Raw genomic sequence first — 7640 nt, forward strand, 5'->3', positions numbered from 1 at the left:
TGGCCAATTTGGCATTTAGCCAGTATTTTAGCAAGCTTTCGGCTTCAGCATTTTTAGCCATCAGCTCTAGTAAAACACGAGAAAACTTCATTTTTGTATCTCGTTGTTTAGCAGGACATTTGCTTCAGTTGAATGTTCCTTTTTGGGGCAGGAAGTCATTTCTGCTTCTACCAAAAGTAAAAAAACGACTTTATTGCAGTTTATTGTAATAATTCTGTATTTATTCAAACCCAAAAATAAATATAATTCATATTTATTTTAAAAACGACAATATAATGATGCAAAGTAGTATAACATTTTTCTAAAAGAGGAAAAAAAAACTGCTTTGTGGCTATGTTAGTTTGATCAGTACCAAACCGGTCCTAACGAGTCTTTTACAGGCAAAGGTCGCTGACCTCTGACACAGACATTTCATTGAAAGTAGTTCCTTGAACACCCAAAACCAAGAGCGGTGTGAACGTAACACCAGTCATAGGGATTACACACCTTTGATGGCTAAAATTTTCCTCAGCACTCTTACTGTACATTCCCACCAAACATAAGTGTGTAGTGACTGTGTGAGTTTGTGAACCAGCATTAATCACCTCCCGTTCTCACCTGCCCCGGCTTTCAGGACTCTCCTTCCTAAGTCCCCGTCACCCTCCACACATCACTGCTGACGCAGAAGGATCCACAGCGTAACACCTCACAGTTCACCTTCCCGCCTTCTCGTTCTACGTCATCGTCTGAAACACGCCGCTTAACCACAATGCATCAAACATTAGTCCACCAAACGGTCTCACAGGAGCAGTAACCAGTCCTGCACGGACGCCACATCTCCCAAACACCTCCCCCACTGTCACACCACAGACACTTCCGACTGTTTGCGACATCCATCCATCAGCTCTTCAGCCACTTCTCCGTGTTCCTGAGGATCCACTGACTCCGCACATTCTCACATTATCAGAGGAATGTTAGTTACTGCCGAGAGACTTTTGCTTTTCAAACACTTTCTCTAAGCTTCAAAGGCTGCTGTCACTAATTAGGAATAAATTGTGTATTTATCTGGAAAATATTAAGATTAAATGTGATTTAAAGAAAAAAAATGCATAAAGAATGGCCGATAAAACACGAAATCTTGAACATACTGTAAAACACAATCAATGTAATTCCAGTAGATTTTGAAGGATGAAAGCTGCTCGCCGAGCCGCTTTTCTCCTGCAGGATCAGACACGGTCATGAGCTTCAGCAAAGAGGAGATTCATCAGAAAATAATAAAAATCTTCTTTACTGTCAGACACGTTGAAATTGTCTGACTTTAGCTCTGTTTTTAGTGATTTTGTGAACATGGAAATGTAAGCGATCTTCTGCAGATCTACGTCTCATCCTGTCGTGGAAAGCTAGCGTTAGCATTAGCAACAATTAGAAGAAGAAAATCTGAATTACCCTCATAATCAACATCCAGCATTCAATGAAGTTCCTGTAACCTTCGTCTAACTTTAACCGCATGTAGAGAGAAATAATCCACGAGTCGTTTACTATCATCCATAGGATTTGGGGGAAGCAGCTGTGGAGGATTCTACCGGAGGAATACTGACAATACATCCAGGTAGGACATTTAGAAAAGAAATATTGTACAAATTTACGTTACAACTGGTTAGCTTACCTTTTATTATTTATTAGGGCTGTCAGATTTGTCGCGTTAAAAACGCATTAATCTGACGTGTGCTTGACGCAGACAATTTTTTTGACGCATTAATCGCGGACTTTCTCATACGTGCCTTTCCATACCGCGCGCGGGCGTCCCGCCCTCCAACTCACCGGCTGCTCTCACTAGAACACGGGCGGGTCTCCAACCACCGAGCTGCGAGCAAAAACCGGCCGGCGCTAGGACCTGGAGAGCTCCTGCACCCTAACCCGGCTCCAGTTCGCGTCCAGTACCACGTCTGGTGGTACCGGCTCGCGTCCGGCGCCGCGTCCCGAGAGCTGCGGACCCCCGACGTTCCGAACAGCAAGCGCACCGGGGGACGTTTTAAATGTTCTGGAGGTTTAAGCGTGATCCAGCCCCAGCATAGCGGTCTGTCTGCCGGCATATTCATGGCGTGAGCTCCGCTGGACACGTCGCTGCATCGAGCTGCAGCCAGAGAACGCGGCGGCAGTAACAGACTGTCAAACTATCCACAGTGTATCCCGCTTTTCTCAGTCTTTAATGTTTTAAAAAACAAAAGTTAATTGGAAATGATAAATCTCTATTTCATTTATTACTGTAGTTCAGCAGAGGAGGAAAAGATTTGGTCCTGACAAAAAATGAACATGAAAGTGTTATGGAAATGTTATTTTTGATGTTTTTTATTTTATTTTACTGAACGTTGATTGAAGTTTTGAATTTAAAATGCCCTTCACTTGCACTTGGGCTTTTGTTAGGCATTTTATGTTACAGCCTTTTATTGTTAAGAAAGTTTATCTCAATACAATGTTACAAAATAAAGTATTTCTGATGAAAACTATTAATTTTGTCATTCTTGTTTTCATAATTAATGTAGAACTACTAAATTCCACGAACCACACATTTTTTTACCTTAAAAAAAGGCCACATGTAAATTTGCGATTAATCACGAGTTAACTCAGGACAATGCGATTAATCGCGATTAAAAAATTTAATCGCCTGACAGCTCTATTATTTATGTAAAGTTGCTTTAAACAGCGTTCAGCTGTCAGCTTTGCCGTTCTAAACCAAAAACATGATATATAACTGGATGTCACTTCACACTCTCACTGTTTTGTGTGACGTCATGTGAAAAGGGTCTACTGATGTCTAGATATGATAATAAATAAAGCTAAATTCTGAATTTCTGTTTCTTGTTTTATTTACATCTGAATGTTTTTTTCTGTTAATATCATATTAATATCATTTTTTTTATCAAAAACAAAACATGAATTTCAAGCTTCATAACATCCAAAACACCAAGAACTACTACGATTCTTTCTACATTCACTTCCAAAGAAATCATCTCGTTCAGCTCTTTCTGTGTTTTCTGGATGCTTCGTGTTCCAGTTTGTTCGTCTGTCAGGTATTTTTCCACTGAGTTGAATCGAGTGGGTGAGATGCAGAGATCATTTCTTAAAAGGGAAAAAAAGCTGCGTGTTAAGCAGTGCTGAGCCTGCCTCCTTCCTCCTCGTTCCCCTTTACAGCATCACTTCGAGGTCCAGCACTGCAGCACTCGCCGAGCTTGGAAAATTCCACGCTGCAGCAAGCAGAGGGGTGGCGGCGGTGGCGGCGGTGGTGGAGAGCCAGAAGCAGGTGCAATAAGGATGCAGATGATGAGGGAAGAGAGCAGATTGGAAATGGAATTTTTCTCAATGTCAATGGAGAAAGACAGCAATGCATGATCAGACAGACGGAGGATTTGAAGGCAAATGACAGCAGTCATCGTGATAGAATCACCTTCAAATGTCACATGACCTGGAAAAAAGGACACTAAATTACTTCATGTGTTATTCCACAAAAATGCTTACAAATAAACATATATTCACATAAATACCACAAAACAGAAGGAGGACAAAATTTAGTCAAACTTCCAATTTGCACTAGTTTTCAGAAAAGCTTTTATTTTACTAAAATTGAAAAACGTTTCTAAACGCAAGAGTGCGTTAAGGTTAAGAGTTAATATACTGAATCAGATGTACAGCAAATACAAAAAATGTCTAAAAAACGGAAACCAAAAAATAGTTTTGTCAATTAAATGTAATAAAATATTGTCTAAATCGACTGTTTCTGTCCATGCTCCACAGAAAAATCTCCCTTGTGCACAGGACCCTGAACACACCCCTGCAGAACTAGATCCTACATCTCACTACAACATTTGAATCTTTCTGCTTCAACATCTTGTGCTTTTTTTCTACTTCCCATCCAGCCAGCAAGGCCAAGTGGGCCCCATATGATTTAAAAGTGGGCAGAAAATGGGGCCCCAAATGGCTTTGTCTGCAGTTTCCTTGGTGGCCCCACCTGTGGTTTCCCACGTTGGGTTAACTCTCATGGTATCTTATGGGGTCAAGATGACCCGACCCTTATACTGATGTGTGATCTCTCCTGTGACAGAGGTGGACAAAGGGGTCAGCAGGGCAGGCGAGAGCCACGCCTAGGGGCCGACAGAGCAAGCGAGTGCCGTGCCCAGGGCCGGCAGAGCAAGCGAGTGCCGCGCCCACGGGCCGATTAAGCAAGCGAGTGCCGCGCCCACGGGCCGATTAAGCAAGCGAGTGCCGCGTCTAGGGGCTGGCAGAGCAAGCGAGTTCTAGCCCAGGGGCCAGCAGAGCTAGCGAGTGCCACGCCTAGGGGCCGTCAGAGCTAGCGAGTGCCGTCCCCAGGGGTCAACAGAGCAAGCGAGTGCCACACCTAGGGGCCATCAGAGCTAGCGAGTGCCGTGCCCAGGGGTCAACAGAGCAAGTGAGTGCCACGCTGGGGGCCTTTAAGCAAGTGCCACACCGGGGGGCCGGGATAGCTAGCAGGATTAACGCCTAGGCTTGCGGTCCCTGTGCAGTGGAGCCAATGTGGGCAAACCCAGGTGGGGCCACCACTGAGACGGCAGACAAACCATTCTGGGGCCCACATTTTCTGCCCACATTTTCTGCCCCCTTTAAACCAAATGGGGCCCACTTGGCCTTGCTGGCTGGGTTTTATTTTCTTTATGTGAAAATATCTCAAACCTTTCATCAGAACTAGGTCATCAATTTCATGTTTTTTTCCCTAAGTTGTGGGATCGCATTCTGCTTGTGTTAGTTTGTTTCTTTTGTGCTTTTGCGTTAAAGTAACTTCCTCAAAATAACCTTGACCTCAGCAATGTCCTCTTTAGAGAAACAGTCTGACGGGCAGCACAGTGGAACGAGCCGATAATGAATGATCTGCCCCACGCAGACGGATTGAAACGGCCCAAATGTGTTATTGATCGACCGCTCTCTGATTGACTTGCAGTTGGAATGCTGCAGACCGGCCACGTGAGCTGGAGATGCGTGGACGGCTAACACTCAATCCGGTGCAACATTTTTAGACAAGTCCCTCATTAATGAGGCCAGGTTGTACTTGCCTCTCACTCTCCTGTAACCCACGCATGTTTGAAGCCTAATTTATTTTGGAGAAAAAAAAGTGCTCTCGTGCTGCAGAAAGGAACGGATTTTGAGTCAGCACTTTTAAATTAGTGTGAACGAGCAGAGTTTGTGTTTAGAGCTGCAGCTCTGACTCACTAAAGGGCAGACATCTGCAGGTATGGACCTCATGGACCGTAACCCTGTTTCTGCTTTCTTGGATAAGGCTTGTACTTTTCCTTTGACATTTTATACTCATTGAATGTTTTTTTTTGCATTTATGGGTGGAATATTGAAGATATATAAGAAGAAGACTTAAATCCCCTTAATAACAATAAACTCCTTTTTTGTTTTGTTTGTTTGCATCAAAAAATGGTTACAACCCAAAAACATTTAAAATCACTTAACACAGTTGACATTTGTTAAACTAGAAGCAACTGACTCATACTCTGGTGTGACTGGAAAATAGACATAAAATCAACCATATTTATTTCCTTTGTTCAATACTAGTGTTTGTTGTATTTCTCTGTTGTTGGTCGAACGGTTTTTGGTAGAAAGTTTCTTTTCTAGGGTCACTTTGGGCAACATAAACAATAACTGCACCTGAAACAAGAAGGCCGGGTAAGAACAAATCAAAAAGTAATGTCTTATAAACTAATCTTAAAGACTCACACCATTGAAAATAGTCTTTTTTGAGTGTTTTTAATATGTTCTTGTAGCATTTTTCTCATAGTAAAGGCCCTATCTAAAATAATGTATGGTTAAATTTCATTTCTGAGTATTTCTTAATTCAAGTCACGTTGGATCAGAAAACTGGATGCTAGAAAAAGCTCAGACTAATGGTGTAGTTACTGAAAAGGGCGGGGCCAAAGTCTTCCCTTCCCCTGCGTTCACCCTCAGTTGTGTGAAACAATACTGGCTCAAATATGTTTGTCTGGATTGATCCTATATTGCTCGTTGTTACTTTTGCGCCGCTAATGCTAACTTGCAACCATAAGGTAGTTCGTGAGCCCACAAACTGAGCTCCCAGCGACGGGAAGGGGGCGGGGTTATTCTGTGTCAACAGTCCCGCCCACAAACTGAGCTCTCAACGACGGGAAGGGGGTGGGGTCATTCTGTGTCAACAGTCCCGCCCACAAACTGAGCTCCCAGCGACGGGAAGGGGGCGGGGTTATTCTGTGTCAACAGTCCCGCCCACAAATAAAATTGCATTTCTAATGAGCTGCTAGTGTGCATGATATACGTCTTGAAAACAACAAAAACGTTTTGATTTTTGCTATAAAATGCCATAATCATAATTAAAAGATCTCTAGAAACTAATTTATGATAAAAAATATATAGTTAGAGTTTAAATACCATACAGGACCTGTGCCGTGAAAAATGAACGTTTTGAGGTTTCAAGTGTATTCTACTGTTCATTCCTCACTATAAACAACCCCAAAGCGGTATTTTGATCCACTGATTAATCCTCTAAAAACCTGCACTCTGACAACCAGCCCCTCCCAACCCATGAAAATGGGCGGGTTCTCACAAGCTGATGTCACAAAGTGAGAACAGCCCCTTTCAGGAAGAGTCTGCGCTTCCAGCACCGCCCCCGACCTAAAACAAAGATACAAATTAGGTGTGTTTGAGATCACACTTGGTTAATTTAATGTCCACTTTCCCAGAGAAATAAATAAAATTGAAATTAAAACTAACTTTTCAAGGCAACAATAACACATAAACACAGATGATTTGAAATCTTGATTTTCCGTCAGACTCACCTGTGAGGGTAACGCTGCCCGGTCGCGTCGCGGTGGGATTTGCGTGGTCATTGCTGACACCATCTTGTCATGTGCTGGTGGCATAACAAGTCCCATCAGATCTAATCCATCAAACTGGTGCTAAACTGATGAGTGTGCCATTCTTTATCACATCCAAATGTCCCAACAACAATTCCAGGAAAAGCATTTCCCAGAACTTTGTTTGGGGAATGCATGACAGCTCTCAGCAGGCGAACTCCTTCCCTCAAGCAGCTGAGTGAATATGTTTCTATAAAACACCAATCTCGCATTCTGTTATTCTCTCTGAGAGCGACGAGAAACAGAATGAGAAGATGAAGTAACCCTGATGGGACTGCATTATAAAGTTAATAAAATGACAAACGTGTTCACACATCCTGGAAAAAAGGAAATAAACCAGGATTAGAAGCTGATATTGGCTAAATTTAGCACCCGAGTAGTTTAATTGATCCTTAATATGAAGCAGTTCAGTATTCAAGTGTAGTGAAGATGAATAACTAAAGTCTAAACCCCAAACCAGATGTTGGTATCAGGTGAACTGGTTTGGAAACTTCACAGTCTGCTGATACTTGGGATGCTTGGGAAGAACCATTTCTGTGGGTTATAGAGGATACTTCAAAATAAGAGACTCAAACTTGACACTATGAGAGAACTGGACAGAGAGGGTGTGATGTCACCCATAGAAAATGGCTTACTTCTGATTTCAAAGAAATTAAGTCAATTCAGTCGCCTTCTAAACTCACTGTAGACATCGCCATGATGGAACCAGACCATATCAGTGAGCAGTGATTGGTTCGAGCC

The 7640-nt window shown here is 42.7% G+C and overlaps 1 long non-coding RNA gene across 1 annotated transcript; it reads right to left on the reverse strand.

Moving 5' to 3' along the window:
- Window positions 1-2828: 2828 nt before the first annotated feature.
- Window positions 2829-7634, reverse strand: LOC112145345. Its single transcript, XR_002919054.2, has 2 exons — window positions 6822-7634; window positions 2829-3442 (listed from the first exon to the last, which is right to left on the reverse strand). It is a non-coding gene; the product is annotated as an uncharacterized LOC112145345 (long non-coding RNA).
- Window positions 7635-7640: the final 6 nt, after the last annotated feature.

Source organism: Oryzias melastigma, linkage group LG5, assembly GCF_002922805.2.
Source record: "Oryzias melastigma strain HK-1 linkage group LG5, ASM292280v2, whole genome shotgun sequence".
In the NCBI taxonomy this organism is placed as follows: Eukaryota; Metazoa; Chordata; class Actinopteri; order Beloniformes; family Adrianichthyidae; genus Oryzias; species Oryzias melastigma.